The 20,322-nt window shown below is 47.2% G+C and overlaps 1 protein-coding gene across 5 annotated transcripts in view; it reads left to right on the top strand.

The window, feature by feature from the left end:
- Positions 1 to 20,322, top strand: part of LOC118369878 (leucine zipper putative tumor suppressor 2 homolog) — a 131,340-nt gene that overhangs the window by 85,797 nt on the left and 25,221 nt on the right. The gene's annotated exons all lie outside the window — the stretch shown is intronic.

Here is a 20,322-nt window from a genome sequence, read left to right as displayed (position 1 = left end):
TAAGTACTCCCTAGGTGCCTTCCCCTTCCCCCCTGGGAAAAAATGAAACGGAATATTATAAACAATTTCAAACACACTGAGAAACACAGGACATCAAATAGGCTCTGACTGAGCAACAAACTCACACAGAACATACCAAAGCTGCTCCAATCTACAACTAACATAGTACATACCAACTGCCTGAGAAGCAACCAACATATGCTACAACCCTCAGCCATCAGCCTCCTCTCTCAGCCATCAGCCTCCTCTCTCAGCCATCAGCCTCCTCTCTCAGCCATCAGCCTCCTCTCTCAGCCATCAGCCTCCTCTCTCAGCCATCAGCCTCCTCTCTCAGCCATCAGCCTCCTCTCTCAGCCATCAGCCTCTTCTCTCAGCCATCAGCCTCCTCTCTCAGCCATCAGCCTCCTCTCTCAGCCATCAGCCTCCTCTCTCAGCCATCAGCCTCCTCTCTCAGCCATCAGCCTCCTCTCTCAGCCATCAGCCTCCTCTCTCAGCCATCAGCCTCCTCTCTCAGCCATCAGCCTCCTCTCTCAGCCATCAGCCTCTTCTCTCAGCCATCAGCCTCCTCTCTCAGCCATCAGCCTCCTCTCTCAGCCATCAGCCTCCTCTCTCAGCCATCAGCCTCCTCTCTCAGCCATCAGCCTCCTCTCTCAGCCATCAGCCTCCTCTCTCAGCCATCAGCCTCTTCTCTCAGCCATCAGCCTCCTCTCTCAGCCATCAGCCTCCTCTCAGCCATCAGCCTCCTCTCTCAGCCATCAGCCTCCTCTCTCAGCCATCAGCCTCCTCTCTCAGCCATCAGCCTCCTCTCTCAGCCATCAGCCTCCTCTCTCAGCCATCAGCCTCCTCTCTCAGCCATCAGCCTCCTCTCTCAGCCATCAGCCTCCTCTCTCAGCCATCAGCCTCCTCTCTCAGCCATCAGCCTCCTCTCTCAGCCATCAGCCTCTTCTCTCAGCCATCAGCCTCCTCTCTCAGCCATCAGCCTCCTCTCTCAGCCATCAGCCTCCTCTCTCAGCCATCAGCCTCCTCTCTCAGCCATCAGCCTCCTCTCTCAGCCATCAGCCTCTTCTCTCAGCCATCAGCCTCCTCTCTCAGCCATCAGCCTCCTCTCTCAGCCATCAGCCTCCTCTCTCAGCCATCAGCCTCCTCTCTCAGCCATCAGCCTCCTCTCTCAGCCATCAGCCTCCTCTCTCAGCCATCAGCCTCCTCTCTCAGCCATCAGCCTCCTCTCTCAGCCATCAGCCTCCTCTCTCAGCCATCAACCTCCTCTCTCACTTAAGTCCTTTATTGAAAACCTTGACTTTGCTGTGCAGAAACAGGAGACATTTTGAATCTCTGTGATAGTGTGGCCTAGTTTCTCCTGCTGAAGCCTGGATATGGTAGTTATCCTCTTCCCAGATGCAGGGTTCTGTTACTGGGCTTCCCTATTATTTTTCTCCCCCCTCCTCTTGTTCATGAAAGAGTGAGATTGGATTTAGAGTGAGATAACAAACAAAAAAACACCATTGTCTTTGTCGTCTTTAACTCTTAATAAACAATAGCTGTCCACTTACTATAGAAACAACTCCTCGGGAAGGAAGGAGAGTTTTGGAGGGAAGTTTTGTTTATCCCCTCACTTTTTGTTCCTTTTGTCTCTCGTTCTTTGAGCTCCTCGTCAATCGCTGTCAGACTAATCAGGGTTGGCTGTAAAAGTGAACAAACCCAACAATAGGGGATCACCTCAACTAGTGTACAACAGTGTGAGCTACTTTTCCCATTGGCTTACAGCAACAGAACCACACAGTCAATGTAGCTGAGGCTTTTGTTCCAGACCAGTACCAACACACTGGATTCAACTAATCCAGATGTTGATGAGGAGGTACCAACACACTGGATTCAACTAATCCAGATGTTGATGAGGAGGTACCAACACACTGGATTCAACTAATCAAGATGTTGATGAGGAGGTACCAACACACTGGACTCAACTAATCAAGATGTTGATGATGAGGTACCAACACACTGGATTCAACTAATCCAGATGTTGATGAGGAGGTACCAACACACTGGATTCAACTAATCCAGATGTTGATGAGGAGGTACCAACACACTGGATTCAACTAATCCAGATGTTGATTAGGAGGTACCAACACACTGGATTCAACTAATCCAGATGTTGATGAGGAGGTACCAACACACTGGATTCAACTAATCAAGATGTTGATGATGAGTTTAATCAGATGTTCTGGACTGTGATATCATTGGACTGTGATATCATTAGTTAGATATGACAGGTCCAGCTATCTCATTCTCTCCATTGTACAGGGGGGCAACGAGGAGTGATAGGCATCTAGGGGCAGTGTCAAGGGGTTGATTAGGGAGTGGCGTCTGATGGACAGTAGCAGGCTGGCAGAGTGGTGCAGAGTCTCTCCACACACACACACACACACACACACACACACACACACACACTCACACTCACACTCACACTCACCACCACCACCACCACCACCAGTATTCATATTGTCCCTGATGTCTGCCTGTCTGACTGCAACCTGCAACCCCCACACAAACACGTCTGTCCTCATGTCTGATTGCTGGCCACTGATAAATAACGATTAGTGGTTGGAAATTCACAATGGAATTCTGAAATTTACGACAAGACAACTGGCAAGAGGCAACTCAGCCATTTCCCCTCACATACTTCCAATGCCTTCCCTCCTCATTCCCAGACCAGACAGACAGACCAGACAGACCAGATCAGACAGAAATGATAGACAGACCAGACAAGAGACAGAAATGATAGACCAGAATAGACAGACTAACAGACCAGATCAGACCAGATCATACAGGCCAGGCCAGACAGAAATTATACAGACCAGATAGACAAGACAAGACCAGACCAGAGACAGAAATGATAGACAGACCAGACAGACCAGATCAGACAAACCAAACAGACCAGACAGACCAGACAGACAGACCAGACCAGACAACTCAAACAGACCAGACCGACAGACCATACAGACAAGACCAGAACAGAGACAGAAATGATAGACGGACCAGACAGACCAGATCAGACAACCCAAAAAGACCAGACAGACAAGACCAGACATACAAGACCAGACATACAAGACCAGACCGACAGAACAGACCAGACAGACCAGACTAGACCAGACCAGACAGGCCAGACCAGACAGAAATGATAGACAGACCAGACAGACAGACCATACAGACAAGAGACAGAAATTATAGACCAGACCAGACAGGCCAGACCAGACAGACAGACCATATCAGACAACCCAAACAGACCAGACCAGACCGACAGAACAGACCAGGCAGACCAGACAGGCCAGACCAGACAGAAATGATAGACAGACCAGACAGACCAGACAGACCATACAGACAAGAGATAGAAATGATAGACAGACAGTCCAGATCAGACAGACCAGATCAGACCAGACAGAAATGATACAGACCAGATAGACAGACCAGACCGACAGACCATACAGACAAGACCAGACCAGAGACAGAAATGAAAGACGGACCAGACAGACCAGATCAGACAACCCAAACAGACCAGACAGACAAGACCAGACATACAAGACCAGACAGGCCAGACAAGACCAGACAGACAGACCAGACAGAAATGATAGACAGATCAGATAGACAGACCAGACAGACAGACCAGACAGACCAGACGGGCAGAACAGACCAGACAGACCATACAGACAAGACCAGACCAGAGACATAAATGAAAGACAGACGAGAACAGACAAACCAAACAAACCAGACCAGACAGACAGACCAGATCATACAACCCAAACAGACCAGACAGACATACAGACAAAACCAGACCACAACAGTGAATCAACCCACTCAGGTGACGCACCCCCTCCAGGAACGGCATGAGAGAGCCCCAGTAAGCCAGTGACTCAGCCCCTGTAATAGGGTTAGAGGCAGAGAATCCCAGTGGAAAGAGGGGAACCGGCCAGGCAGAGACAGCAAGGGCGGTTCGTTGCTCCAGAGCCTTTCCGTTCACCTTCCCACTCCTGGGCCAGACTACACTCAATCATATGACCCACTGAAGAGATGAGTCTTCAGTAAAGACTTAAAGGTTGAGACCGAGTTTGCGTCTCTTACATGGGTAGGCAGACCGTTCCATAAAAATGGAGCTCTATAGGAGAAAGCCCTGCCTCCAGCTGTTTGCTTAGAAATTCTAGGGACAATTAGGAGGCCTGCGTCTTGTGACCATAGCGTACGTGTAGGTATGTACGGCAGGACCAAATCAGAGAGGTAGGTAGGAGCAAGCCCATGTAATGCTTTGTAGGTTAGCAGTAAAACCTTGAAATCAGCCCTTGCTTTGACAGGAAGCCAGTGTAGAGAGGCTAGCACTGGAGTAATATGATCAAATTTTTTGGTTCTAGTCAGGATTCTAGCAGCCGTATTTAGCACTAACTGAAGTTTATTTAGTGCTTTATCCGGGTAGCCGGAAAGTAGAGCATTGCAGTAGTCTAACCTAGAAGTGACAAAAGCATGGATTAATTTTTCTGCATCATTTTTGGACAGAAAGTTTCTGATTTTTGCAATGTTACGTAGATGGAAAAAAGCTGTCCTCGAAATGGTCTTGATATGTTCTTCAAAAGAGAGATCAGGGTCCAGAGTAACGCCAAGGTCCTTCAGTTTTATTTGAGACGACTGTACAACCATTAAGATTAATTGTCAGATTCAACAGAAGATCTCTTTGTTTCTTGGGACCTAGAACAAGCATCTCTGTTTTGTCCGAGTTTAATAGTAGAAAGTTTGCAGCCATCCACTTCCTTATGTCTGAAACACATGCTTCTAGCGAGGGCAATTTTGGGGCTTCACCATGTTTCATTGAAATGTACAGCTGTGTGTCATCCGCATAGCAGTGAAAATTAACATTATGTTTTTGAATAACATCCCCAAGAGGTAAAATATATAGTGAAAACAATAGTGGTCCTAAAACGGAACCTTGAGGAACACCGAAATTTACAGTTGATTTGTCATAGGACAAACCATTCACAGAGACAAACTGATATCTTTCCGACAGATAAGATCTAAACCAGGCCAGAACATGTCCGTGTAGACCAATTTGGGTTTCCAATCTCTCCAAAAGAATGTGGTGATCGATGGTATCAAAGGCAGCACTAAGGTCTAGGACCAGACAAGACCATACAGACCAGACAGAAATTATAGACAGACCAGATAGACAGACCAGACAGAACAGACCAGACAGACCATACAGACCAGACCAGATAAATAGAAATTATAGACCAGACCAGACAGACCAGACTGTCCAGACAGGCCAGACAGAAAGACCAGACAGACCAGGCAGGCCAGACCAGACAGACTAGACCAGACAGACAGACCAAACAGACAGACCATGCCAGACAGACTAGACCAGATAGACAGACCAGATCAGACCGACAGACCAGACCGACAGAACAGACCAGACCAGATAGACAGACCTGATCAAATCAGACAGACAAGACCAGACCACAGAGAGACAAGACAGACCAGACCAGACAGGCTAGACCAGACAAGACCAGTCAGAAATGATAGACAGACCAGACCAGACTGACCAGACAGGCCAGACAGACACTCAGGCCAGACAGACTAGACCAGACAGACAGACCAAACAGACAGATCAGACAATACCAGATCAGACAGACAGGACAGACCAGACCAGACAGACCAGACTGACAGACCAGACCAGATAGACAGACCAGACCAGCTGACTAAGGACCAACTGTAAACCTCATCTGCCCCAGAGCTGTCTCCTACTGTATTCCTTATGGCCACACCCACAGACTAAATAACATGGAACATAATAGAATAGTGTGTAATAGATGAATATACACACACATGGCCAAAGGTATGTGGACACCTGCTCGTCGAGCATCTCATTCCAAAATCATGGGCATTAATACGGAGTTGGTCCCTCCTTTGCTGCTAAAATAGCCTCCACTCTTCTGCGAAGGCTTTCCACTAGATGTTGGAATATTGCTGCTGGGACTTGCTTCCATTCAGCCACAAGAGCATTAGAGAGCCGGGCAATGATGTTTGGTGATTAGGCCTGGCTCACAGTCGGCGTTCCAATTCATCCCAAAGGTGTTTGTTGAGGTTGAGGTCAGGGCCCTGTGCAGGATAGTCAAGTTCTTCCACGACAAACCATTTCTGTATGGACCTCGCTTTGTGCACGGGGGCATTCTCATGCTGAAACAGGAAAGGGCTAGACCCAAACATTTGCCACAAAGTTGGAAGCACATAATTGTCTAGAATGTCATTGTATGCTGTAGTGTTAAGATTTCCCTTCACTGGAATGAAGGGGCCTAGCCCTAACCATGGAAAACAGCCCCAGACTATTATTCCTCCTCCACCAAATTTTACAGTTGGCACTAAGCATTCGGGCAGATAGCGTTCTCCTGGCATCTGCCAAACCCAGATTTGTCTGTCGGGCTGCCAGATGGTGAAGCATGATTCATCACTCCAGAGAACACTTGTCCACTGCTCCAGAGTCCAATGGCAGTGAGATTTACACCACTCCAGGCGATGCTTGGCATTGCACATGGTGATCTCAGGCTTGTGAGTGGCTGCTCAGCCATGGAAAACCATTTCATGAAGCTCCCGACGAACAGTTCTTGTGGTGACGTTGCTTCCAGAAGCAGTTTGGAACTCGGTAGTGTTGCAACGGAGGACAGACAATTTTTACACGCTTCAGCAGTCGGCGGTCCCGTTCTGTGAGCTTGTGTGGCCTACCACTTCGCGGCTGAGCCATTGTTGCTCCTAGACGTTTCCACTTCACAATAACAGCACTTACAGTCGACTGGGGCAGCTCTAGCAGGGCAGAAATTTGACGAACTGACTTGTTGGAAAGCTGGCCACTTTTAAAGTCACTGCCCTGATTATCCAATCCCTGTAACGACTATGATGACCAGTCAAGGCCTGATTAATCAATCCCTGTAACGACTATGATGACCAGCCAAGGCCTGATTAATCAATCCCTGTAACGACTATGATGACCAGCCAAAATTAGTCAATCCCTATAACGACGATGATGACCAGTCAAGGCCTGATTAATCAATCCTTGTAACGACTATGATGACCAGTCAAGGCCTGATTAATCAATCCCTGTAACGACTATGATGACCAGTCAAGGCCTGATTAGTCAATCCCTGTAACGACTATGATGACCAGTCAAGGCCTGATTAATCAATCCCTGTAACGACAATGAGGGCCAGTCAAGGCCTGATTAATCAATCCCTGTAACGACTATGATGACCAGTCAAGGCCTGATTAATCAATCCCTGTAGCAATTATAATGATTAATGCTGCAGACCAATACCACTGTCACACTTTGGCAACATCACAGTAGTCCTCCTATGCCTATACAGTGAACTCCACCTGCTGTGCCTGCCTGCATGCATTTGTTTGTGTGTTTGTGTACACTCTTAACAGTATACTCCCGGGTGGTGCCACTGGAGACGCTCTGATTGACAGCTACTGTACCCCAGATGTCCCCGTGTTTGGGTTTCTCCTTATGTCTTCTTGAGGTCTCTGACTACATCCACTTACAATGGATTACTGCCTGCTCCTCTCGCTCTCTCCAGCCCCATAGGGACTCAGTGTGTGTGTGTGTGTGTGTGTGTGTGTGTGTGTGTGTGTGTGTGTGTGTGTGTGTGTGTGTGTGTGTGTGTGTGTGTGTGTGTGTGTGTGTGTGTGTGTGTGTGTGTGTGTGTGTGTGTGTGTGTGTGTGTGTGTGTGTGTGTGTGTGTGTGTGTGTGTGTGTGTGCGCGCGTGCGTGTTTCTATAGTCAGGCCATAATGGAGCCCAGATGCTTTGAGATGCTAAGGAGCCAACCTGCCCCCTGTCAGACACACACACACACACACACACACACACACACACACACAAAACACACACACACATTCACTCTTTCTTTCTCTCTTTTTTTTCTTTCACCTATTCCCAGTGTCCTATTTCATTCTTTCTTTTGTTCTTCGTTCTGTCTTTCTTTTCCCCTTTTTTCCTTTCTTTCTCTCATTCCAACCCTCCCTCCCTCCCTCCCTCTGTCCCTCCCTCCCTCCCTCTGTCCCTCTCACCCTCCCTCTATTGCATTTCACCCTGGGCATAAACATGTGGGCCTCTCTAGTGCCATGGCAACTGATCCAAACAGAGAGAGTAGCAGAAGTTTGCAATAGCAACAAGTTGACCTTAAAAAAGGCTTTTGTTGCTGGTGTACTACAGGCAACGTTCACTAGCTGGTTTCATCTGACTACAGGCAACGTTCACTAGCTGGTTTCATCTGACGACAGGCAACGTTCACTAGCTGGTTTCATCTGACTACAGGCAGCGTTCACTAGCTGGTTTCATCTGACTACAGGCAGCATTCACTAGCTGGTTTCATCTGACTACAGGCAACGTTCACTAGCTGGTTTCATCTGACGACAGGCAACGTTCACTAGCTGGTTTCATCTGACTACAGGCAACGTTCACTAGCTGGTTTCATCTGACTACAGGCAACGTTCACTAGCTGGTTTCATCTGACTACAGGCAGCGTTCACTAGCTGGTTTCATCTGACTACAGGCAACGTTCACTAGCTGGTTTCATCTGACTACAGGCAACGTTCACTAGCTGGTTTCATCTGACGACAGGCAGCGTTCACTAGCTGGTTTCATCTGACTACAGGCAACGTTCACTAGCTGGTTTCATCTGACTACAGGCAACGTTCACTAGCTGGTTTCATCTGACTACAGGCAACGTTCACTAGCTGGTTTCATCTGACTACAGGCAGCGTTCACTAGCTGGTTTCATCTGACTACAGGCAGCGTTCACTAGCTGGTTTCATCTGACTACAGGCAACGTTCACTAGCTGGTTTCATCTGACTACAGGCAACGTTCACTAGCTGGTTTCATCTGACTACAGGCAACGTTCACTAGCTGGTTTCATCTGACGACAGGCAACGTTCACTAGCTGGTTTCATCTGACTACAGGCAGCGTTCACTAGCTGGTTTCATCTGACCACAGGCAGCGTTCACTAGCTGGTTTCATCTGACTACAGGCAGCATTCACTAGCTGGTTTCATCTGACTACAGGCAGCGTTTACTAGCTGGTTTCATCTGACTACAGGCAACGTTCACTAGCTGGTTTCATCTGACTACAGGCAGCGTTTACTAGCTGGTTTCATCTGACTACAGGCAACGTTCACTAGCTGGTTTCATCTGACTACAGGCAACGTTCACTAGCTGGTTTCATCTGACTACAGGCAACGTTCACTAGCTGGTTTCATCTGACCACAGGCAGCGTTCACTAGCTGGTTTCATCTGACGACAGGCAACGTTCACTAGCTGGTTTCATCTGACTACAGGCAGCGTTCACTAGCTGGTTTCATCTGACTACAGGCAACGTTTACTAGCTGGTTTCATCTGACTACAGGCAACGTTTACTAGCTGGTTTCATCTGACTACAGGCAGCGTTCACTAGCTGGTTTCATCTGACTACAGGCAGCATTCACTAGCTGGTTTCATCTGACTACAGGCAGCGTTTACTAGCTGGTTTCATCTGACTACAGGCAGCGTTCACTAGCTGGTTTCATCTGACTACAGGCAGTGTTCACTAGCTGGTTTCATCTGACTACAGGCAGCGTTTACTAGCTGGTTTCATCTGACTACAGGCAGCGTTTACTAGCTGGTTTCATCTGACTACAGACAGCGTTCACTAGCTGGTTTCATCTGACTACAGACAGCGTTCACTAGCTGGTTTCATCTGACTACAGGCAGCGTTTACTAGCTGGTTTCATCTGACTACAGGCAGCGTTCACTAGCTGGTTTCATCTGACTACAGGCAGTGTTCACTAGCTGGTTTCATCTGACCACAGGCAACGTTCACTAGCTGGTTTCATCTGACTACAGGCAACGTTTACTAGCTGGTTTCATCTGACCACAGGCAGCGTTTACTAGCTGGTTTCATCTGACTACAGGCAACGTTCACTAGCTGGTTTCATCTGACCACAGGCAACGTTCACTAGCTGGTTTCATCTGACTACAGGCAGCATTTACTAGCTGGTTTCATCTGATTACAGGCAGCGTTCACTAGCTGGTTTCATCTGACTACAGGCAACGTTCACTAGCTGGTTTCATCTGACTACAGGCAGCGTTCACTAGCTGGTTTCATCTGACTACAGGCAGCGTTCACTAGCTGGTTTCATCTGACTACAGGCAACGTTCACTAGCTGGTTTCATCTGACGACAGGCAACGTTCACTAGCTGGTTTCATCTGACTACAGGCAGCGTTCACTAGCTGGTTTCATCTGACTACAGGCAGCGTTCACTAGCTGGTTTCATCTGACTACAGGCAGCGTTCACTAGCTGGTTTCATCTGACTACAGGCAACGTTCACTAGCTGGTTTCATCTGACTACAGGCAGCGTTCACTAGCTGGTTTCATCTGACTACAGGCAACGTTCACTAGCTGGTTTCATCTGACTACAGGCAACGTTCACTAGCTGGTTTCATCTGACTACAGGCAGCGTTCACTAGCTGGTTTCATCTGACTACAGGCAACGTTCACTAGCTGGTTTCATCTGACTACAGGCAACGTTCACTAGCTGGTTTCATCTGACTACAGGCAGCGTTCACTAGCTGGTTTCATCTGACTACAGGCAACGTTCACTAGCTGGTTTCATCTGACGACAGGCAACGTTCACTAGCTGGTTTCATCTGACTACAGGCAGCGTTCACTAGCTGGTTTCATCTGACTACAGGCAACGTTTACTAGCTGGTTTCATCTGACTACAGGCAGCGTTTACTAGCTGGTTTCATCTGACTACAGGCAGCGTTTACTAGCTGGTTTCATCTGACTACAGGCAGCGTTTACTAGCTGGTTTCATCTGACTACAGGCAGCGTTCACTAGCTGGTTTCATCTGACTACAGGCAGCGTTCACTAGCTGGTTTCATCTGACTACAGGCAGCGTTTACTAGCTGGTTTCATCTGACTACAGGCAACGTTCACTAGCTGGTTTCATCTGACTACAGGCAGCGTTTACTAGATGGTTTCATCTGACTACAGGCAGTGTTTACTAGATGGTTTCATCTGACTACAGGCAGCGTTTACTAGCTGGTTTCATCTGACTACAGGCAACGTTCACTAGCTGGTTTCATCTGACTACAGGCAGCGTTTACTAGCTGGTTTCATCTGACTACAGGCAACGTTCACTAGCTGGTTTCATCTGACTACAGGCAGCGTTTACTAGCTGGTTTCATCTGACTACAGGCAACGTTCACTAGCTGGTTTCATCTGACTACAGGCAGCGTTTACTAGCTGGTTTCATCTGACTACAGGCAACGTTCACTAGCTGGTTTCATCTGACTACAGGCAGCGTTTACTAGCTGGTTTCATCTGACTACAGGCAACGTTCACTAGCTGGTTTCATCTGACTACAGGCAGCGTTCACTAGCTGGTTTCATCTGACTACAGGCAGCATTCACTAGCTGGTTTCATCTGACTACAGGCAGCATTCACTAGCTGGTTTCATCTGACTACAGGCAGCGTTTACTAGCTGGTTTCATCTGACTACAGGCAACGTTCACTAGCTGGTTTCATCTGACTACAGGCAACGTTCACTAGCTGGTTTCATCTGACTACAGGCAACGTTTACTAGCTGGTTTCATCTGACTACAGACAACGTTCACTAGCTGGTTTCATCTGACTACAGGCAACGTTCACTAGCTGGTTTCATCTGACCACAGGCAGCGTTCACTAGCTGGTTTCATCTGACGACAGGCAGCGTTTACTAGCTGGTTTCATCTGACTACAGACAACGTTTACTAGCTGGTTTCATCTGACTACAGGCAACGTTCACTAGCTGGTTTCATCTGACCACAGGCAGTGTTCACTAGCTGGTTTCATCTGACTACAGGCAGCGTTCACTAGCTGGTTTCATCTGACTACAGACAACGTTTACTAGCTGGTTTCATCTGACTACAGACAACGTTTACTAGCTGGTTTCATCTGACTACAGACAACGTTTACTAGCTGGTTTCATCTGACTACAGACAACGTTTACTAGCTGGTTTCATCTGACTACAGACAACGTTTACTAGCTGGTTTCATCTGACTACAGACAACGTTCACTAGCTGGTTTCATCTGACTACAGACAACGTTTACTAGCTGGTTTCATCTGACTACAGGCAGTGTTCACTAGCTGGTTTCATCTGACTACAGGCAGCGTTCACTAGCTGGTTTCATCTGACCACAGGCAACGTTCACTAGCTGGTTTCATCTGACTACAGACAACGTTTACTAGCTGGTTTCATCTGACTACAGACAACGTTTACTAGCTGGTTTCATCTGACCACAGGCAACGTTCACTAGCTGGTTTCATCTGACTACAGACAACATTCACTAGCTGGTTTCATCTGACCACAGGCAGCGTTCACTAGCTGGTTTCATCTGACTACAGGCAACATTCACTAGCTGGTTTCATCTGACTACAGGCAACGTTTACTAGCTGGTTTCATCTGACCACAGGCAGCGTTCACTAGCTGGTTTCATCTGACCACAGGCAACGTTCACTAGCTGGTTTCATCTGACCACAGGCAACGTTTACTAGCTGGTTTCATCTGACTACAGGCAGCGTTTACTAGCTGGTTTCATCTGACCACAGGCAGCGTTCACTAGCTGGTTTCATCTGACTACAGGCAGCGTTCACTAGCTGGTTTCATCTGACGACAGGCAACGTTCACTAGCTGGTTTCATCTGACTACAGGCAACGTTCACTAGCTGGTTTCATCTGACCACAGGCAACGTTTACTAGCTGGTTTCATCTGACTACAGGCAGCGTTTACTAGCTGGTTTCATCTGACCACAGGCAGCGTTCACTAGCTGGTTTCATCTGACTACAGGCAGCGTTCACTAGCTGGTTTCATCTGACGACAGGCAACGTTCACTAGCTGGTTTCATCTGACTACAGGCAACGTTCACTAGCTGGTTTCATCTGACTACAGGCAGCGTTCACTAGCTGGTTTCATCTGACTACAGGCAACGTTCACTAGCTGGTTTCATCTGACTACAGGCAACGTTCACTAGCTGGTTTCATCTGACCACAGGCAGCGTTCACTAGCTGGTTTCATCTGACTACAGGCAACGTTCACTAGCTGGTTTCATCTGACCACAGGCAACGTTTACTAGCTGGTTTCATCTGATTACAGGCAACGTTCACTAGCTGGTTTCATCTGACCACAGGCAGCGTTCACTAGCTGGTTTCATCTGACTACAGGCAACGTTCACTAGCTGGTTTCATCTGACCACAGGCAGCGTTCACTAGCTGGTTTCATCTGACTACAGGCAACGTTCACTAGCTGGTTTCATCTGACGACAGGCAACGTTTACTAGCTGGTTTCATCTGACTACAGGCAGCGTTCACTAGCTGGTTTCATCTGACCACAGGCAGCGTTCACTAGCTGGTTTCATCTGACTACAGGCAACGTTCACTAGCTGGTTTCATCTGACTACAGGCAGTGTTCACTAGCTGGTTTCATCTGACTACAGGCAGCGTTCACTAGCTGGTTTCATCTGACTACAGGCAACGTTCACTAGCTGGTTTCATCTGACTACAGGCAGCGTTCACTAGCTGGTTTCATCTGACTACAGGCAACGTTCACTAGCTGGTTTCATCTGACTACAGGCAGTGTTCACTAGCTGGTTTCATCTGACTACAGGCAGCGTTTACTAGCTGGTTTCATCTGACTACAGGCAGTGTTCACTAGCTGGTTTCATCTGACTACAGGCAACGTTCACTAGCTGGTTTCATCTGACTACAGGCAACGTTCACTAGCTGGTTTCATCTGACTACAGACAACGTTTACTAGCTGGTTTCATCTGACTACAGACAACATTTACTAGCTGGTTTCATCTGACTACAGACAACGTTTACTAGCTGGTTTCATCTGACCACAGGCAGCGTTCACTAGCTGGTTTCATCTGACTACAGGCAACGTTCACTAGCTGGTTTCATCTGACTACAGGCAACGTTCACTAGCTGGTTTCATCTGACTACAGGCAACGTTCACTAGCTGGTTTCATCTGACGACAGGCAACGTTCACTAGCTGGTTTCATCTGACTACAGGCAGCGTTCACTAGCTGGTTTCATCTGACTACAGGCAACGTTTACTAGCTGGTTTCATCTGACTACAGGCAACGTTTACTAGCTGGTTTCATCTGACTACAGACAACGTTCACTAGCTGGTTTCATCTGACTACAGACAACGTTTACTAGCTGGTTTCATCTGACCACAGGCAGCGTTCACTAGCTGGTTTCATCTGACTACAGGCAACGTTCACTAGCTGGTTTCATCTGACTACAGGCAACGTTTACTAGCTGGTTTCATCTGACCACAGGCAGCGTTCACTAGCTGGTTTCATCTGACTACAGGCAGCGTTTACTAGCTGGTTTCATCTGACTACAGGCAGCATTCACTAGCTGGTTTCATCTGACTACAGGCAACGTTCACTAGCTGGTTTCATCTGACTACAGGCAACGTTCACTAGCTGGTTTCATCTGACTACAGGCAACATTCACTAGCTGGTTTCATCTGACTACAGGCAACGTTTACTAGCTGGTTTCATCTGACCACAGGCAGCGTTCACTAGCTGGTTTCATCTGACCACAGGCAACGTTCACTAGCTGGTTTCATCTGACCACAGGCAACGTTTACTAGCTGGTTTCATCTGACTACAGGCAGCGTTTACTAGCTGGTTTCATCTGACCACAGGCAGCGTTCACTAGCTGGTTTCATCTGACTACAGGCAGCGTTCACTAGCTGGTTTCATCTGACGACAGGCAACGTTCACTAGCTGGTTTCATCTGACTACAGGCAACGTTCACTAGCTGGTTTCATCTGACCACAGGCAACGTTTACTAGCTGGTTTCATCTGACTACAGGCAGCGTTTACTAGCTGGTTTCATCTGACCACAGGCAGCGTTCACTAGCTGGTTTCATCTGACTACAGGCAGCGTTCACTAGCTGGTTTCATCTGACGACAGGCAACGTTCACTAGCTGGTTTCATCTGACTACAGGCAACGTTCACTAGCTGGTTTCATCTGACTACAGGCAGCGTTCACTAGCTGGTTTCATCTGACTACAGGCAACGTTCACTAGCTGGTTTCATCTGACTACAGGCAACGTTCACTAGCTGGTTTCATCTGACCACAGGCAGCGTTCACTAGCTGGTTTCATCTGACTACAGGCAACGTTCACTAGCTGGTTTCATCTGACCACAGGCAACGTTTACTAGCTGGTTTCATCTGATTACAGGCAACGTTCACTAGCTGGTTTCATCTGACCACAGGCAGCGTTCACTAGCTGGTTTCATCTGACTACAGGCAACGTTCACTAGCTGGTTTCATCTGACCACAGGCAGCGTTCACTAGCTGGTTTCATCTGACTACAGGCAACGTTCACTAGCTGGTTTCATCTGACGACAGGCAACGTTTACTAGCTGGTTTCATCTGACTACAGGCAGCGTTCACTAGCTGGTTTCATCTGACCACAGGCAGCGTTCACTAGCTGGTTTCATCTGACTACAGGCAGCGTTCACTAGCTGGTTTCATCTGACGACAGGCAACGTTCACTAGCTGGTTTCATCTGACTACAGGCAACGTTCACTAGCTGGTTTCATCTGACCACAGGCAACGTTTACTAGCTGGTTTCATCTGACTACAGGCAGCGTTTACTAGCTGGTTTCATCTGACCACAGGCAGCGTTCACTAGCTGGTTTCATCTGACTACAGGCAGCGTTCACTAGCTGGTTTCATCTGACGACAGGCAACGTTCACTAGCTGGTTTCATCTGACTACAGGCAACGTTCACTAGCTGGTTTCATCTGACTACAGGCAGCGTTCACTAGCTGGTTTCATCTGACTACAGGCAACGTTCACTAGCTGGTTTCATCTGACTACAGGCAACGTTCACTAGCTGGTTTCATCTGACCACAGGCAGCGTTCACTAGCTGGTTTCATCTGACTACAGGCAACGTTCACTAGCTGGTTTCATCTGACCACAGGCAACGTTTACTAGCTGGTTTCATCTGATTACAGGCAACGTTCACTAGCTGGTTTCATCTGACCACAGGCAGCGTTCACTAGCTGGTTTCATCTGACTACAGGCAACGTTCACTAGCTGGTTTCATCTGACCACAGGCAGCGTTCACTAGCTGGTTTCATCTGACTACAGGCAACGTTCACTAGCTGGTTTCATCTGACGACAGGCAACGTTTACTAGCTGGTTTCATCTGACTACAGGCAGCGTTCACTAGCTGGTTTCATCTGACCACAGGCAGCGTTCACTAGCTGGTTTCATCTGACTACAGGCAACGTTCACTAGCTGGTTTCATCTGACTACAGGCAGTGTTCACTAGCTGGTTTCATCTGACTACAGGCAGCGTTCACTAGCTGGTTTCATCTGACTACAGGCAACGTTCACTAGCTGGTTTCATCTGACTACAGGCAGCGTTCACTAGCTGGTTTCATCTGACTACAGGCAACGTTCACTAGCTGGTTTCATCTGACTACAGGCAGTGTTCACTAGCTGGTTTCATCTGACTACAGGCAGCGTTTACTAGCTGGTTTCATCTGACTACAGGCAGTGTTCACTAGCTGGTTTCATCTGACTACAGGCAACGTTCACTAGCTGGTTTCATCTGACTACAGGCAACGTTCACTAGCTGGTTTCATCTGACTACAGACAACGTTTACTAGCTGGTTTCATCTGACTACAGACAACATTTACTAGCTGGTTTCATCTGACTACAGACAACGTTTACTAGCTGGTTTCATCTGACCACAGGCAGCGTTCACTAGCTGGTTTCATCTGACTACAGGCAACGTTCACTAGCTGGTTTCATCTGACTACAGGCAACGTTCACTAGCTGGTTTCATCTGACTACAGGCAACGTTCACTAGCTGGTTTCATCTGACGACAGGCAACGTTCACTAGCTGGTTTCATCTGACTACAGGCAGCGTTCACTAGCTGGTTTCATCTGACTACAGGCAACGTTTACTAGCTGGTTTCATCTGACTACAGGCAACGTTTACTAGCTGGTTTCATCTGACTACAGACAACGTTCACTAGCTGGTTTCATCTGACTACAGACAACGTTTACTAGCTGGTTTCATCTGACCACAGGCAGCGTTCACTAGCTGGTTTCATCTGACTACAGGCAACGTTCACTAGCTGGTTTCATCTGACTACAGGCAACGTTTACTAGCTGGTTTCATCTGACCACAGGCAGCGTTCACTAGCTGGTTTCATCTGACTACAGGCAGCGTTTACTAGCTGGTTTCATCTGACTACAGGCAGCATTCACTAGCTGGTTTCATCTGACTACAGGCAACGTTCACTAGCTGGTTTCATCTGACTACAGGCAACGTTCACTAGCTGGTTTCATCTGACGACAGGCAACGTTCACTAGCTGGTTTCATCTGACTACAGGCAGCGTTCACTAGCTGGTTTCATCTGACTACAGGCAGCGTTTACTAGCTGGTTTCATCTGACTACAGGCAGCGTTCACTAGCTGGTTTCATCTGACTACAGGCAGCGTTTACTAGCTGGTTTCATCTGACGACAGGCAACGTTCACTAGCTGGTTTCATCTGACCACAGGCAACGTTCACTAGCTGGTTTCATCTGACTACAGGCAGTGTTCACTAGCTGGTTTAATTTGTGTGTGTATTGTATGTTTCAAAATAGACATCCTGCTTTAATGTAGTTAGTAAGTAACCAGGTGGCAGACTTTAATGTAGTGGGTTAGTAACCTGGTGGCAGACTTTAATGTAGTGGGTTAGTAACCTGGTGGCAGACTTTAATGTAGTGGGTTAGTAACCTGGTGGCAGACTTTAATGTAGTGGGTTAGTAACCTGGTGGCAGACTTTAATGTAGTAGGTTAGTAACCTGGTGGCAGACTTTAATGTAGTGGGTTAGTAACCTGGTGGCAGACTTTAATGTAGTGGGTTAGTAACCAGGTGGCAGACTTTAATGTAGTGGGTTAGTAACCTGGTGGCAGACTTTAATGTAGTGGGTTAGTAACCTGGTGGCAGACTTTAATGTAGTGGGTTAGTAACCTGGTGGCAGACTTTAATGTAGTGGGTTAGTAACCTGGTGGCAGACTTTAATGTAGTGGGTTAGTAACCTGGTGGCAGACTTTAATGTAGTGGGTTAGTAACCTGGTGGCAGACTTTAATGTAGTGGGTTAGTAACCTGGTGGCAGACTTTAATGTAGTGGGTTAGTAACCTGGTGGCAGACTTTAATGTAGTAGGTTAGTAACCTGGTGGCAGACTTTAATGTAGTGGGTTAGTAACCTGGTGGCAGACTGATTCATTCAGCAAAGCTACGTACCTCCCAAACTAGGAACAATTGGCAAACACAGAAACCAACTGGCAGCCATAGAGGCTATTTTTTATTTCATTTTTCTATTTAACTAGGCAAGTCAGTTAAGAACATATTTTAATTTACAATGACGGCCTACTCCAGCCAAACCCTCCCCTAACCCGGACGACGCAGGCCCAATTTTGCACCGCCCTATGGGACTCCCGATCACGGCCTGTTGTGATACAGCCCGGGATCGAACCAGAGTGCCTTGGACCACTGCGCCGCTCAGGAGCCATAAGCGAGTAAGGAGTGGACACACACGCGCTACAGGTCTAAAAGCCATGTGAGGGAAGGTGACAGAGACATCAGACAGACAGTCTCTGTGGAGGAATGTAAGGGCAATAACCTCCAAGCTTTTGGACAGGCATGAAAGGAGATCTCTCTTTGTTAAAGAGTTAAAGTAACAGTCTCTGTTTCAACCCGTCTGAGATTTGAATGTAAAGTTTCAGCGGATGCGTGACCAATGGACATGGCTCCTTATTAGGTATGGTTTAAACTTTAACATGACTCACTCATTCTTTTCCTATACCTCTGTTTCTCTTAGCCAGTCAGGGAGTCAGCTAGTCACTCAGTCAGTCAGTGAGTTACTCACTATCTCGCTTCTCTCGCTCTCATCTCTATCTCTCTATCTCTCTTATCCCTTCTCTCTTCTCTGTGTTCTACCTCTCTGCTCATTTATCTGTCTGTCTGATATCATTAACTGTGACAGTGTATTATTGCGATCTCTATAGTCAGTTTAGAATTGATCTATTTTAAAGGTGCAATATGCAGTAATCGCTCTGCCATTTCCTGGTTAAAATTCTAATAGTTTGCCTAATTTCAGTTTATGTGACAAAACCAGCAACTATAGTCTAGATAATCAACTGCTGTGAAATATATTTTCAATAACCAAAAATATTGTATTTTCTGCTGTTTGACGCTGGTGTACAAAACCAAAAGTAGAAGACGCAAAACCAAAACTAAAGACAAGGAGATTTAAGTGTTGCAGCTTTAAGTGTTCAAGTGTGTGTGTGTGTCTTAGCGTTAATCAACAGAGATGAATTAAGCTGTATTCATGAAACGTAAATCCCTCCTTACATCAATTATACATCCAGGTCGTAACACGTGTGTGCATTTCTGCTTCCAGATAACACAATCTTATCTGATGAACGGAGACAATGCTTCCGCAGCTGTGTGTGTTACTGCATACTTGGAGCTAGGAACACAAGCATTTCGCTATACCCTCAATAACATCTGTTCAATATGTGTATGTGTCCAATAAAATTGGATTTGAAGCGCATGTGTGGCCAATTTGCTGTTGTTGTGACCTAGATCCAACTGTCATCACTTTAGCCATGCTAGAGACAGTCACCATATGGGCAAGCATTTTTTGTAGATTTTTCTCATTTATCAGACACTCTTTTCCATAGCGTTTTACAGGAGCAATTGGGGTTAAGTGCTTTGTTTGAGGGCACATCGACAGATTTTGCACCTTGTCAGCTCAGGGATTCGAACCAGCAACTTTTCAGTTACTGGCCCAACGCTCTTAACCGCTAGGCTACCTGCCGTTCCACAGCTGTGATTTTCACCACAAACCCTAACTGTTACCTTAACCCTAAGCTGCTGTAAGGACAAAAAGCTTATGAACTTGCTCAATGCCCTTTGTAGCCCTACTGGATTCCTACTGTAAATCAGATTGATATCCTACACCTGTTGCTCACGGTTGCTTTGCCGTGGATCCGTCACACTATGGTGGCTTAGTAAGGGAAAGGATACATCGAAATGGAGCGGAGTGGAAATGGGGTTGGAGAGGAAAGGGACAGGAGGAAAGACAGGAGTGCGGTGGAGTGATAATCCAGAACAGGAAATAAAAGGAAGGGAGGAAGAGGATGTGGCAGAAAATATGCATGGACAG

Source organism: Oncorhynchus keta, chromosome 36 (assembly GCF_023373465.1).
Source record: "Oncorhynchus keta strain PuntledgeMale-10-30-2019 chromosome 36, Oket_V2, whole genome shotgun sequence".
NCBI classification, from domain to species: Eukaryota; Metazoa; Chordata; class Actinopteri; order Salmoniformes; family Salmonidae; genus Oncorhynchus; species Oncorhynchus keta.
Note: the sequence above shows the minus strand (reverse complement) of the source record. Positions and strands in the feature narration are given on the sequence as shown.